General features: G+C 36.8%; 1 pseudogene; it reads left to right on the top strand.

The window, feature by feature from the left end:
• Positions 1-1256: 1256 nt before the first annotated feature.
• Positions 1257-2407, top strand: LOC131025521 (protein DOG1-like 1; annotated as a pseudogene).
• Positions 2408-15920: the final 13513 nt, after the last annotated feature.

Below are 15920 nucleotides of genomic sequence, written 5' to 3'. Positions count from 1 at the left end.
CAAGCACAGATAAGGCGAAGGGACAACGGCGGCCTCGCCGGTGGCGGTGGCAGCAGATTTCTGGACGACCAAAGGCGTATTTTATTAACCATATTTAAGATTCATTAAACATGTGGGACCATATAACTTTTCTTCTAATATACCCTTGCCGAAAAGAAACGAGTCATGGATAGCGGGACGGAGGGAGTACTTTTAATAAAGGCAAATAATACATTAAAAACAACACTTTTAATAATAGAAAATAATACTTTTAGTGTATGCAAATGATATCTTTATAAATCAAATGATACTTTATATAAAAATAAATGATACTCCATCAGTCCCTCCGTCCTAGCCTAATAGTCCTGTTTCTTTTCGGCATGGAAATTAAAAAAATTTCTTTTTGGTAGAAAAATGGTGTGGTCCACTTTATTTTAGCCATTTAATTGCACTCTTAAAATAAAAACAAGACTATTTTAGTGGGACGTCCCAAAAAGGAAAACAAGACTATTAGAGTGGGACAGAGGGAGTAGTATATTATAAAAAACACTTTAATGCATATAAATGATACTTTCGAATAGGCTGAGAATGACCAAACTATATAAAAAAAAAACCTGACTGGACCGAGCTAAACAGGTCCGCACCGTATATACGAATGTATAAGAGAATTTGAGTAATAATTATTGTGAGAACAACTGACATATATAATCTATGTCATAATTTTCCTTTCCTTTTTGTTTAATAATGTAAAATTCTAACGTAGGCTAATCGATTCTCTAATACTTAATTTGTCTCACAAAAACATGAATATTTATAAGTGGCATGAGTTTTAAGAAATGTTAAATAAAGGTGTATTGCGAGTGAAAAAAAGGAGTCTCACTTTATGAAAAATAGAGATAAAAAGTAAATGAATTGTGGTAAATCAAAAGTAGAAATATTTATATTTTTGTGAAACGACCCAAAATAATAAAAAAAATTATATTTTTGTGACACGAAGGGACTATATGATTCTACATACTGCAATTCTACTCCCAAAAATTGAGGCTCAAGCTGCGTTAGAGAATTTTGCTGCGTAACTCTTTTATAATGATGGGTTCATTAGCTAATAATTAGGGGCCAATATTGATTGAATTAATTCCAATTGCATCAAACATGTTGATCTTGACGAGTTATAAATATGAAATGGAAATTAGTAATAAAATTCGTTGTGCATGTTATAGAAAAGGAGAACAAAAAGAGTAATTCCATTCATGGCCGTCATTTTATTTTGGGAAAAGATGCAGATAAGCCCTCCTAGGTGTAGCCCTTATAGCGTATACCTCCCCATTCTCACTGTGCGTGCAACTAAACCCCCCAACTCAAGAAAAATGGTGCAAATACCCCCCTCGCCCTAACCTTCGTTTTCTCACCGTTAGTCAGCATTATTTTTTTTATTTTTTATTTTCTATGGGGCCCACCATCTGAAATCACTTGCTGGCGACGCCTTCGACGACACTACTCCCTCTTCTTCTTCTCCTGCTTCTTCTCGGCGCCCTGGACCTCCACTCTCGAGCGCTCCCTCCACTGGATCGGCGGGTGGCACCCCACCACCACTTTCCACCTCGTCTACACCGAGTCCAGCATCCTCTTCGAGTCCCACGTCATTGACATCCTTCGCGGTTACCACACCGGCGACCTCGGCGACCTCTCCCCCGCCCAGTTCCGCCGCGTCAGTGAGCTCCAGATCTAGACCGTCCAACACGAGAACGACATCATAGATCAACTCTGCGACTGGCAGGCACGCCGTTTACTTAATTTTTACTAATTACCAATGCATCTTAATCTTAATCTTAATTTAATTCCATTAAGTTTATTTGTTTATCAATTATAATTAAGATTAACGCGCGTGTACTGTTTTCTTAAGGGGATGAATTAGGGTTTAATAATCTCTCTTTAATTAAAGTTAATATATACGTATTTGAGTTGGAGGCAACTGATATTGTTGGGATAAAGTTTTGGGGTTTTCTAAGATGAATATATAATTTGTTTTGCAGGATGAGGCGACTGAGATTGTTGGGATCAGATACGCCGGTGTCGACGTGAAGATGGAGAAACTGGCGGCGATTCTGGAGAAGGCGGACGAGCTGCGGATGAAGACTATCAAAAGCTTGGTGGAGCTGCTGACGCTGCAGCAGGCGGCGAAGTTCTTGGTGGCCGCCGCAGACCTCCAGTTCGGGATTCGTGCTTGGGGTATTTAGCAAGATGGTGGGCCCCACAGAAAATAAAAAATAAAAAAAATAATGCTGACTAACGGTGAGAAAACGGAGGTTAGGGCGAGGGGGGTATTTGCACCATTTTTCTTGAGTTGGGGGGTTTAGTTGCACGCACAGTGAGAATGAGGAGGTATACGCTATAAGGGCTACACCTAGGAGGGCTTATCTGCACCTTTTCCCTTTTATTTTTTATAGCCCTCATATTTAAATATAAGATAAAATAGAGTAAATTTCTGATTATTGAAGTATTTAAGATAGTGGCTATAAAGATTAAAATGGGAGCTATTCACAAAAATAACATGCAGACTCAGGGGTCTAGTAGTCAAATCATAGTTTGAGCTCATTACTCACCGCCTCAGCCCAGAGTAACCTTGTTTGGGTAAAAAATTTGGGGAAGAACAAATTTTTATATTGTTTGTTGATAATTGATGACTTATTTTTCTATTGTCTAGAAAAGTTTTCTAGTGAAAGGCTTATAAGAGTAATTTTCTATTACTCTTAAGGGAAAAGATGCAAATTGGCCCCCGAAGTAGTAGCCCCTATAGCGTATAACCCCTCTTACTCACTGTGTGTGCAACTAAACCCCTGAACTCCGAGAAAAGGGTGCAAATTTCCCCCTCTGACTAACGGCTGTTAACGACGTTAGGTCAGAGAGGGGAATTTGCACCCTTTTCTCGGTGTTCAGGGGTATAGTTGCACACACAGTGACTACAGGGGTTTTACGCTATAGGGGCTACTACTTCAGGGGCTAATCTGCATCTTTTCCCTTTTTTAATTAACTCTCATCTCTCTTACTCAGCCCTCTTTCTCTCTCGGCCACTGCACCGCCGCTAACGGTGGTTGAATCACCAAGTTGTAGGATCATCTTTTATCAGCAACACAAACAATTAATCCATCAAATCAACATTATATAAAAATAGCGAAAATGAGGAGGTTATGATCGTTACATTGTGAGAGGTGTCAAATCTGGCGATGGCGCCGACGCCTTGCCAAACATCACAAACTCGCGAAGCTTCGAGGCGGCAAGCTTGCTTCTGCGGCGTGATTTGGGGGCGACCTTCGCGCTGTCTTTTGTTGAAGCAAAGCACAGAGGACGACCACAAGTTTGCTAGAGAGCAGCCAGTGGTGATGGAGAGCGTGCGCGGCGCTCTTCGTTCGAAATTCGAGCGGTGGAGGCAGGCCGGTGCTAAGGTTTAATCCTTCGTCCTCTTCAGAGGAGAATCGAGCAGGAGACGGCTCTCCGGCTGGGTGCGGCTGCACTGGAGCGGTAGGGTTTGAACACTGAATCTCATTATTTGTAGACATGAGTTCGCACCGCTTGGTGTCCCATTGGAAACATAAAATGATGATTTTTGGAATCATGAAAACATTCTACAAATTAATAAATTATTAATTTATCGATATATTAATCTATATATATACTAATAGAAAAGGAGCATAATGCAGTCTAAGGCACAACTTGTGGATTGTCTATTTACCCCTGTTATATATTTATTATTATATTTATAAAATATAAATCTATTTTGATATACATTTATTTGTCACTCAAATCTATAAAGATTACTTTATATCTATAGCTATTGATAAGACTTATAAATAAATATATCCATCCAATAAATTATCTAATAAAAGTAATGAATTAATAGATTTTGTTAAATAATAAATTATCAATTAAAATAATATTAATTACACGTACAACATACGTTCTTTCTGCTAGTATATCTTAAAATAAATAAAATTGCTAAATCCCAAAACTAGGTTTTACTGCATGTATAATACATTGATACAATGAATAAAGAGTACTTAAAGTTAGATATTTTAAAAAGTTGAAATAACAAATTATCAAATTTAAAAAGTTCACACACCAAAAATGCAGTTACTCTCTCCACCAAAAAAAAAATAAAAAACTGTAGTTATTCTTAAAATAAAATGATTCTTGGCAATATTATGAATAGAGGGATATTATGCCAATATTAAAAGAAAAACAAAAAATTTCATGGGAATATACACTTATTAAAATTTCAATAATGCTATTTGAACAAAATTTGTCCGGACAAAATACAATTAAATACATTATAAAATAAATTTATTTAAAATTTTTGATTCAAAATAAAATTGAATTAAGCTATTTTTATTGTTTTCTCTATATTGTAATTTTTCTGTAATTTCTAATAACTTTTTAAATTTTATTATTTTTAAAATACAAAAACTACAAAAAAATAACAGAAAATAAAAAAATTGTTAAAAAAAATACAAAAAGACTATAATATGGAGAAAATAATAAAACTAACTAAATCTTTTTTAAACTTAAACTAAAATTTATAAATAAATTAATTTTTAAAATTTTTTAATCTTTTTTTGTCCAAACAAATTTTGTCCAAATAGCGACCTCCTCTTAGACAAAACAATAATGCCATTTGGACAAAATTTGTCCGGACAAAATATGATGAAATACTTTATAAAATAAATTTATTTAAATTTTTTGATCTAGAATAAAATAGAATTTAGCTAGTTTTATTGTTTTTTTTTATATTGTAATTTTTTTGTAATTTTTTAATAACCTTTTTAATTATTATTATTTTTAAAGTACACAAACTACAAATAAAATAACAAAAAATATAAAAAACTGTTAAAAAATTACAAAAAAACTACAATATGTAGAAAACAATAAAACAAACTATACCCTTTTAAACTTGAATCAAAATTTATAAATGAATTGATCTTTAAAAAAATTTAACCTTATTTTTGTCCGGACAAATTTTGTCCAAATAGCACTACTCTAGACAAAAATACTTCAGTAATCGATACGACTGACATAGTTTGTTAACAATCATAAATGAAGTCACTTATTTTTTTGTCTCTTGTATTTGTCGTTTCATATGTATATATGTACTACGCGACAATTTACGACTTGTATTTCGCAATTTTACTACTCTACTTTGAAAAATATACTGTACTATGTAAATCACTTCTCTCTCTAAAATTTATTTTACTGAGACGTAACCGACACTTGCAAACTAAAATTTTACCACAACGAATGCAACAGTCTTATTTTATTCAATCAAGTTATTGTAATAAATGCCTTTTATGATTTTGTTGCTAACATAATTTATTACTCCCTCCGTCCACGAAATGAGTACCCATATTTCCTTTTTCGTCTGTCCACAAAATGAGTACTCATTTCCCTTTTTGGCAAGTGTACCCCACACATTACTTTAATTAATACACTCAAAAAGTGGGACCCTTAAACTATTCACACTACACTTCATACATTTCTTAAAACCCGTGCCGTCCACAAATGAGTACTCATTTCGTGGACGGAGGGAGTACATAGGTAGGGAGGGAATTGATTATTTATTTGATCTGCACAAGTACTTGACAACTCAAAATTCAGATGATCGAGTTTGCATCCAATCCAAGAGATGATAAAACTGCTGTTGTTATTTGATTTAACAATAAATGCTAAACCTTCAAGTATTAGAACAGACTGCACACAACCTGTTGTTCATCCCAAATTCATAATGATTAATTAATGCATTTTGACTAATTTATTAATTAAAGTCCCTCTATTTTATAAGAGCCTGTCTTTATTTCTATTTTGAGACGTGCCACAAGAGTGTGTATTTATCATTTTTGGATACTATACGACCACCAACTCCTTATTTATTACTCTTATTTTATAAAATGAATCATTTTTTTAACTCTCAATACACTAATCTAGTATTTTATTAAAACTCGTGTTATCGAAAGTGATGCATATTCTTGTAGGAGGGATGAATAGTATATTGTACGTGTGTATCCATCTCAACTTTGCGTTCCTCTTTTGCTTTATGCAATTCATTAGGCATTTTAGAAAAATTGAATGGTAAACAATTAAAATAAAAGAAAACAATCTTTGCAGAATTGTCAGAATACATTAATGAATTGTGACATTTTGAAGGTAATTTTTTATTATTTGAACACACATGTTTGTGATTATAATGCAGATGGTGTTGATCTGGAATCTCTGCAATAATTCAGTGGTGGAATCTCTTACCTTTTTCCTGTCACTTGATTTGCCTTTCATCTTACTTCTTCCTTTTAAGTTGGGTTCATTGTTGCCATTGCCAACTCCCACATTTATATCTAACTATGCTTGTTAATTTAATCTGACTTTTACTTATCTCTCAGAATTAATAGACTTAGATATTTTTTTTACTGTCTGTGCCGAAGCTACCATAATTAAAGATGAATAAAGGAAAGTTTATTTTTCCAACAGGGTAAGTCTAGTCTTGCTGCCCTTCATCGATCAACAAAACAATTAAACATCTCTCTCTCTCTCTCGGGAAAAAAGTTGGTTGTCTTATAGTATCTTGGTGAAGTGAAATTAGGTTCTGGCTTGTCAGAAACTCATTAATCTGGTAGTTAAATTGGTCAATCACTCTCCATCCTAACCATCATCAATTTATTTACCTTTTGTCCCAAGAATCATACCACCTCTAAAAGTAATTTTTTTTTTCACGGTGGGGACAAGAATAAAGTAAACTAAAAAACATAATCACTAATACCTAAAATCATGATTCCTTTTCTTGTTTGTATTTATATGTAAGAGCATCAAACACGCTATTGATTCCACACACACAAAAAAAAAGAGGAAGAAAAGAATTGTTATTGTCTAACTGAATCTGGAACACCGACAGTCTTGAACGCATCAGCAAACTGTTTCTGCAGTGCAGTATTTTTTAAAATTTTCTTTTACATTAATTGGTGAAATGAATTAAAAGTAATAAGTGGCTGCTCAAAAAAAAGAGAGAGTAAATGTTGGGGTGAATGAATCATAGTAGTAATTGAGATGAGGAGAGAGAAGGGCGTGGGGTGTACGGGCTTGGGCCCGGGCCCAGCAGCGTGTGTCGATAATAAAGCCCAAAAATATCAATTTGGGTGAGTGAATTAATAGTTGCAGATGATGATTGGTGTGTGCAGTGCAGGTGGCCCAGTGATATTAACTAGTGATTTCCCCCTCGTGACTAGACTAGATCATCTCAATTATGGCATTGGGGCCCTTTCAACAACTAGACTGCATTATTCCGATTCATTTTAATTTCTTCATCTAAATTAAAGCAACATGATAATAGTGAAAACAAAAAATCTCAAAGTAGGGTGAAAGTGAATAAATAGTGTTAGTGTATGATGCAAGTTGGTATAGTGAATGAAATGCAAGAGCAAGAGTAGTTGACAACACTAACATAATGGCATTCCCCATATTGGTGAATGGGTAGCAAAAGTGGTGTACAAGATTTTACTTGGTTTTAAAAGTGATGGACACATTCTTGCTTCTGTCGCTTTCATCTCTCCAGTCCCTTGTCTGCTCCACTGTTGGAATGTGCGGTTTTCAAACAAAGATAGTAATATTTATTTGAAATTAAGTTTAAAGAAAGAAAACATAGGACATGCTATCATTCCCCACTTGTCATTCATAGGTGCTATTATTGCATTTAGGAATACTTTTCTTTGGGTATTTTTAACTTATGACCAACCAATCTCACTTCAGCCCCACAGCATATATTATCCATCCACATAGAAAATCCATTTGTGCTTTCCTTGGCACCATTAATCAAAGTGGGGTGCAAACACCATAGAGTTGAATAGTGTTAAGCATAAACACAATGATGCATCAAAATCTCCATCTAATGGGATGAGATCATATAGTGTCAAGTCTTAATAGTCTTGAGCACATGTGTTAGTGGGTGATGATGCTCACAAATCTACCTCCAACACTTTTGATATATATTAATTTTAAAATAGCATGGAATAGATGCAAATGCAACACCTTTTCATATTTTACATGTACTTGCTTCTAATCATCACTCCACATTGGGAGGGTTTTTCTTTTTCCAATTCAAAACTTGAATGAAAACACCTTTCTTTATCTTTAGCCCTACTCCACCATAAAATCAAACAATTAAACCCATTCATGAAAAGTGAAATTGATGAGAGTAACATAGAAATTCTGGCATAAAGTTGAACTCATTCCGTGAGATATGATTTCAAGGTTTGTGAAATTATGCCCACCTTTTCTTTTGGCCCTTTTCACCATTTTGGATTCTTATCTTGACCTACCCACACCACTTTAACAAAAGATGGGCATTTGGATTTAGGCACCCTTTTACCATTTTCAATAAGAATTCTTTTTTAAGCTCTTGATTATTGCTTTAGTGGGAGGAAAAGGTGACAACTATATATCTATCTCTAGTAATTTCAGTGAACGTGAAATGTCTTTGTTCAATTTGATACGGCTTTCCCATTCTCGCATCAATCCTCACTACAAGTGCTTCAATATTTTCTTGTCTTTTTCCAATCAAAATGTCGTGACTCATCACAATGTGATGTTGGAGTAAAAACATGAACCTTAATTTGACAGGATGGGTGATGGAGGGGTCCTTCAATCTTCTGTAATGTGCAAGAATGATGTTTAGTGGGCCCATTCTTGAAAAGTTAAGATGTTAAATTGTTAATGAGAGGAGAGAGAGAGAGAAAAAAAAAAAAAAGCAAAATGAGATCCTACAATTAGTGAGATGGAGAAATCGTACTCATACTCATACATGATGACCCCCCCTTTCACAATTCTTGGATCTATAATTTATATGCTTAATTCCAATAATCTATTTAAATTTGTAGCCCCACAAGCCCCTATCTTAGCTGATTATTGGTGTGTGTGTGTGAGACTTATAACAAAAAGTGGGGAAATGGTGTCATCAACACATTTTCCATGGCATTACATGCCTTGTACAAAAAGATTATAAAAGCACAACCATCGCATGGCCCTAGATACTTGCATTTGCATGAGCCTTTCCTTTCTCCCCTTGCCCCCAAAAATATGCCATTTCCTCTCACTTTCCCATTCCTTAGCTTTTCTAAAACACTAATTACATACTACTCCACATCTTATTAATTTGCTATTCTTCTCATTTATGAACACAAATGATTTTTATTAGAGTTATAATTCACACACTTCCTGTTGGGAAAAGTGGTGAATAAATATTCACGAGTGTCCAAAATAAATGACACTTGCACAGCGGAACCAGGATAATTCTTTTCCCTCTTGCTGGATTACAAAATGGGATCCAAACCAAGAAAAATATTTGGTGCAAAATATAAGAAAATATGAGACAAGAATTTTTACGTGGAAAACCCAAATTGGGAAAAACCACGAGACCGTAGTCTAGAAATCTTCCACTATGTATATAGTAGGCTTACAAAAAATTCTCCCTACACAAAATAGGGGAAACACAAATCTCAAGTTTAATAACTTGGAAAACACAAGAGGACTGAGCTACTATTTTAAGAGAGATGAAAAATCCTATGATTTTTCCTCACAATTTTCTTCTCTCAAATGCACTCACCAAACTCTCTCTTGTTGCCTCACTTTTCTCTTCACTCTGCACTTCTTCATTTGCCGAATACATAGCTCTATTTATAGGAAAGTTGAGCTGTTGTTTGTTGAAGTTTGCTGCTTTGCTGCAGCAATTGTTGAAGAAGACTTTGGCTGCATATTTTCTCCTCATCCAGCCGCAATTGTTGATGGAAAAAAGTGCAACAATCTTGCAATGTTTCCACAGCCATTGTCAATTTTGATGGCTTGTGGACCATTCCACATAAAGTGGAAATAATTCAACAAATCTCCCCCTCCACATTATGTGGAGATTCAACTAGACCTGCTTCACGTTTGCAGATCTCAAACTTATCTCGAGGTAAGGACTTGGTAAACATATCTGCACCATTCTCATCGGTGTGGATTTTCTCGAGCTGCATTAGTTTTCTTTCAAGTACATCTCGAATCCAGTGATATCTCACATCAATATGTTTCGTTCTCGAGTGAAAACTCGAATTCTTACTCAAGTGAATTGCGCTTTGACTGTCGCAGTAAAGCACATACTTCTCTTGCTTCAAGCCCAACTCTTGTAGAAACTTCTTCAACCACAACACCTCTTTGCAAGCTTCCGTCACAGCAATGTACTCAGCTTCCGTTGTGGATAATGCCACGCATTTTTGAAGTTTCGATTGCCACGAGATAGCTCCCCCTGCAAGTCTCATCAGGTATCCAGATGTGGATTTCCTGGAATCTATGTCACCAGCCATGTCTGCATCCACATATCCTTCAAGTAGAATATGGTTATCACCAAACTTCAGACAAAGTTTAGAAGTACCTCTCAGGTACCGAAATATCCATTTCACTGCTGTCCAATGCTCTTTTCCTGGGTTTGAGAGAAATCGACTTACCACACCAACTGCATGAGCGACGTCAGGTCTAGTGCATATCATAGCATACATTAGACTCCCCACCGCAGAAGCATATGGAATCTTTTGCAGTTCTTTCTTTTCTGTCTCACTTGTCGGGCATTGTGCTGAGCTTAGCTTCATATGACCTGCAAGTGGAGTGGCGACTGGCTTCGACCTGCTCATTCTAAATCTTTCAAGAACTTTCTCAATATATTGTTCTTGAGATAACCAGAGCTTCTTGCTCTTCCTGTCCCTGAAGATCTTCATTCCAAGGATCTGCTTAGCCGCGCCTAAGTCTTTCATCGCAAAAGACTTGCTTAGCTCTTTCTTCAGCTTATCAATCTTGCTGGCATCATGGCCTACAATTAACATATCGTCAACGTAAACTGACAATATGATAAAATCACCTCCTGTGAACTTCTTGAAGAAAACACAGTGATCTGAGGTGGTCTTGTTGTAGCCATGGGTTGACATGAAGGACTCAAACTTCATGTACCATAGTCTGGGAGCTTGTTTCAGGCCGTACAAGCTCTTCTTCAACCTGCATACAAGGTTCTCTTTTCCTTTGACTTTGAAACCTTCAGGCTGGTCCATGTAGATTTCTTTGTCTAAATCTCCATGTAGAAATGCAGTCTTCACATCAAGTTGCTCGATCTCCAGGTCCAAACTGGCAGCAATCGCGAGCACCACTCTGATTGAAGACATCTTCACCACTGGTGAGAAAATCTCTTCAAAATCAACACCCTTTTTCTGACTGAAACCCTTCACAACCAGTCTCGCCTTGTACCTTGGTTGTGAGCTATTCTCCTCAGCCTTTAATCTGTAGACCCACTTGTTTTTCAGCGATCTCTTGCCGGCTGGCAACTTCACTAAGTCATAGGTGTGATTTTCAACTAAGGAGTTCATCTCCTCCTTCATGGCTTCTAACCACTTCTCATTTTGGTCATGCGCCATGGCTTCTACAAAACTCTGTGGCTCTCCTCCATCAGTGAGCATTACATACTCATGTGGGCTATATCTGGTAGAAGGTTGTCTTTCTCTGGTAGACCTTCTGACTGGAGGGACATCATCTTGTACATGTGGAGTCTGATCGTCACCTGCTTCATCATCAACCGGATCACCATGCTCCGATTGGGTATCTCCCCCGTAATTCTGGAGTGTCGGTGAAGGAACTGGATCTAAGTTGACAGGAACTTCTGAATTAGATTCAGGCTTTTCTTTCGCATCATCAGGAACTTGATCTTCAAGGAATACAACATCCCTGCTTCTGATGACTTTCCTGTTAACTGGGTCCCATAATCTATAACCAAACTCTTCATGAGCATATCCCAAGAAGATACATGGTTTGGTTTTATCATCAAGCTTGGATCTCTCATCTTTTGGAATGTGAACAAAAGCCTTGCAGCCAAACACTCTCAAGTGTTTGTAAGACACGTCTTTCCTGGACCAAACTCTATCTGGAATGTCACCACCCAGAGGAATTGATGGAGAAAGGTTGATCAAGTCAACTGCGGTCCTCATAGCTTCACCCCAAAAGGATTTTGGCAGTTTGGAGTGCGACAGCATGCATTTGATTCTTTCACAAATTGTTCTGTTCATCCTTTCTGCCACGCCATTGTGTTGAGGGGTCTTTGGGACGCTTTTCTCAAGCTTGATACCATGGTTCCTGCAGTGTTGCTCAAACGGGCCTTGGTACTCACCGCCGTTGTCTGCACGAACACACTTCAGTTTTCTTCCCGTTTGTCTCTCGACTTTTGCTTGAAAATTCTTAAAGACCTCCAACGTTTGGTCTTTGGTTTTCAAAGCAAAACACCAGACTTTTCTCGAAAAATCGTCAATGAAAGTGACGAAATATAGTGCGCCACCAAGAGTTCTGTCTTTCATGTAGCACAAATCTGTGTGCACCAAATCAAGAGGTTGAGCTCTTCTTGAGGGAGAGAAGCTCTTGAATGCAACTCTGTGTTGTTTTCCGGCCAAACAATCAACACAGGTTTCCAAGTGCATTCCTTTAACCTCAGGGATGAGGCTTCTTCTAGCCAAGATCTCCAGACCTTTCTGGCTCAGATGCCCAAGCCTCTTATGCCATATCTCAATGGAGGAATTTTTGACGACTGCATTCACCTCTCCATTGGACAACGTTGCATGCATCATGTAGAGAGAATTTTGCTTTCTACCCTTTGCTGCAATTAGAGAGCCTTTGATTAGCTTCCACTTTCCTCCGCCGAAATGGTTGATGTAACCATCATCGTCGAGCTTGCCAGTGGAAATAATATTGAGTCTGATATCAGGAACATGTCGGACATCTTTTAAGATAAGCTTACATCCAGTGTCAGTAAGCAGGACAATGTCTCCTATACCAGCAACTTCTGTCACACCATGATTGGCCATTCTGACTTTGCCAAAGCTGCCACCGGTGTAGGATGCAAACATATCACGATGTGGTGAAATGTGATATGATGCACCCGAATCAACGATCCAGTCTGTTTGTTGGCATGACGAACTCACAAGAGCATCATCGCAAACTACGACAACATCGCCATCAGTTGCAACTGCTGTTGTGTCATTCTCAGCTTTTTCATTATTTCCACGCGCTTGATCTCTTTTCTTCTTTCTGCAGTCTCTCTCATAGTGGTTTGGACCACCGCAATAATGGCATTTGAAGTCTTTTCTGGGTTTAGACTTCCCCCTGGATTTATCTCTCGAGTATTGAGAGCCTTTAATTTTACTTCTCCCTCGATCTCCGTTTTCAGCAATCATCGCCTTTGTCTCAGAAGAACGTTCTTGATCTTTTCTTCTGGATTCTTCATTAAGAAGACAATCTTTGACCATCTGCAAGGTCAGTGCTCCACCTGGAGCCGAGTTGCTGATGGACACTACAAGAGTGTCCCAACTGTCCGGCAACGAACTGAGTAGCAATAAAGCTACGACTTCATCATCAAGAGAAATCTTCATGTTGGTGGATTGGTTGATAAGACCCTGGTATGCATTGAGGTGCTCCGTCATGTTGGCACCCTCCGCATATCGCAAGCGAACGATTTTTCTGATGATGGAAGCTTTGTTTAAAGCATTTTTCCTTTCAAACATAGCTTCCATTTTCTTCCAAAGAACGTCAGCTTTTTCCTCATTAGCAAAATGATGAAAAATACTGTGTTCAATGAAGCGCCGGACGTAACCAACTGTTTTTCTGTGCATGATGACCCATTCATCATCACTCATATCCTTTGGTTTGGCATCATCTCCATGTAAGGGCAAATAGAGATCCTTACAATAGAGAAGATCCAACATGCTTGGCTTCCAAATTGAGTAATTTGATCCGTTCAATTTGAACATACCACCAAGCGACGACGATTCCTCCATTTTTAATCCGCCTCAGAACCAAGGTGGCTCTGATACCACTTGTTGGGAAAAGTGGTGAATAAATATTCACGAGTGTCCAAAATAAATGACACTTGCACAGCGGAACCAGGATAATTCTTTTCCCTCTTGCTGGATTACAAAATGGGATCCAAACCAAGAAAAATATTTGGTGCAAAATATAAGAAAATATGAGACAAGAATTTTTACGTGGAAAACCCAAATTGGGAAAAACCACGAGACCGTAGTCTAGAAATCTTCCACTATATATATAGTAGGCTTACAAAAAATTCTCCCTACACAAAATAGGGGAAACACAAATCTTAAGTTTAATAACTTGGAAAACACAAGAGGACTGAGCTACTATTTTAAGAGAGATGAAAAATCCTATGATTTTTCCTCACAATTTTCTTCTCTCAAATGCACTCACCAAACTCTCTCTTGTTGCCTCACTTTTCTCTTCACTCTGCACTTCTTCATTTGCCGAATATATAGCTCTATTTATAGGAAAGTTGAGCTGTTGTTTGTTGAAGTTTGCTGCTTTGCTGCAGCAATTGTTGAAGAAGACTTTGGCTGCATATTTTCTCCTCATCCAGCCGCAATTGTTGATGGAAAAAGTGCAACAATCTTGCAATGTTTCCACAGCCATTGTCAATTTTGATGGCTTGTGGACCATTCCACATAAAGTGGAAATAATTCAACACTTCCAGCTGACTCAAACTTCCTATTTATTAGTTGAAGGAGAAGCATCTTACCAAACTGATCAACGCTTCGTCGTCCAACATCTAAAGAAATAAGAAACTCAAGCGAAAACAGCCAATTTATTTCTCAGTGCTTGTTGTGGAAGTAACGTGAAACTCAAAAGTTTTAAATAGATGGAGGCTATTTATGTGAAGCATTGACTTAGCCTTTAGTTTATTTGCGTAAATAACATGTCCTCAATCCAATGCTGACTAACAGTGAAAGATAGCAAATTTTGGTTGGCATAAAATGTAGAAATGAAATAATGGTAGAAAATAATGGGGGCATAGTCGTTGTCGAATATATATTTATGTGATGGGAGGGCTGTTGAGAGTGGGCCTCACTGTCACGAGTGGTTTTGGCGATCATCTTCACAACCAATTTATTAGGTCATGTCATGCCCCCAATTAATGCCTTTTTTTTTCTTTTCCCCCAAAGTGGACGGTATTACAAAATTGCAATTTATATATATTAAGAGTCAAAGCCTAATTAATTTTTGGGAAGACGGTAAATTTTTAGTAGGGCCAACAAAATTATATAAGAGGATATAGTGTTTTTTTTTTTTTTTTTATGAGATTATATTCATACACCATGTGCATGTTATTGTGTTTGAGATGAATGATTTTAAGGTGGAATGCGCGATGATGTAACGTGCGTCACATCGGTAATTATAATTTGTGTTAAAAGGAAATGAGGATACATAATGTTTAACACGATCACATTAATAGATGATTACTATTACATTTTAATTTGGAAGTCTGCGAAAGAGTAAAGAGTGTATTACTAAAGAAATTAATGGTATTTGGCCTAGCTAGTTATTGCACATCGCACTGAATATATTATATATATATCCAAAGAATAAAATCAGAGATCAAATTTGAGGTAGCTAGGTTGATTATGGAATTTAGATTTAGATGTAGCAGGAGGGAAGGAGTGGCATCAGATTCTCAAACTAAAAAAGAAAGCATCTTTGATGAACATTCCAATAAATTTCTTTTGATTTCCCAACGTTGATGGGAGAAGTTGATGTAAATATAAATATATGTATATAGAGGGAAAAAAAGTATGCATTTACTTTGAGGCAAGAAAAATATAAATTATATCCACTATTATAAAAATATATAAATAATATTTATTTTTACTATTTTACCCATTAACATTTAGGAGGTCAATTTTGATTAATGTATATGCTTACACGTCCCTTATACAACGCATAATCTAGTGTGTAAGCATGCATTGTTCGCATTTCGTGTAAAGATAAATAAGAGCTTAAATAAGTATTTTAGTAACAATGGTTACAATGGCTGCAACAATACTAGCAACAGTTGTGCGATA

The sequence above is a fragment of the Salvia miltiorrhiza genome, chromosome 5, assembly GCF_028751815.1.
Source record: "Salvia miltiorrhiza cultivar Shanhuang (shh) chromosome 5, IMPLAD_Smil_shh, whole genome shotgun sequence".
Classification (NCBI taxonomy): Eukaryota; Viridiplantae; Streptophyta; class Magnoliopsida; order Lamiales; family Lamiaceae; genus Salvia; species Salvia miltiorrhiza.
The sequence above is the reverse complement of the archived record's forward strand: the minus strand, read 5'-3'. Positions and strand labels throughout refer to the sequence as shown.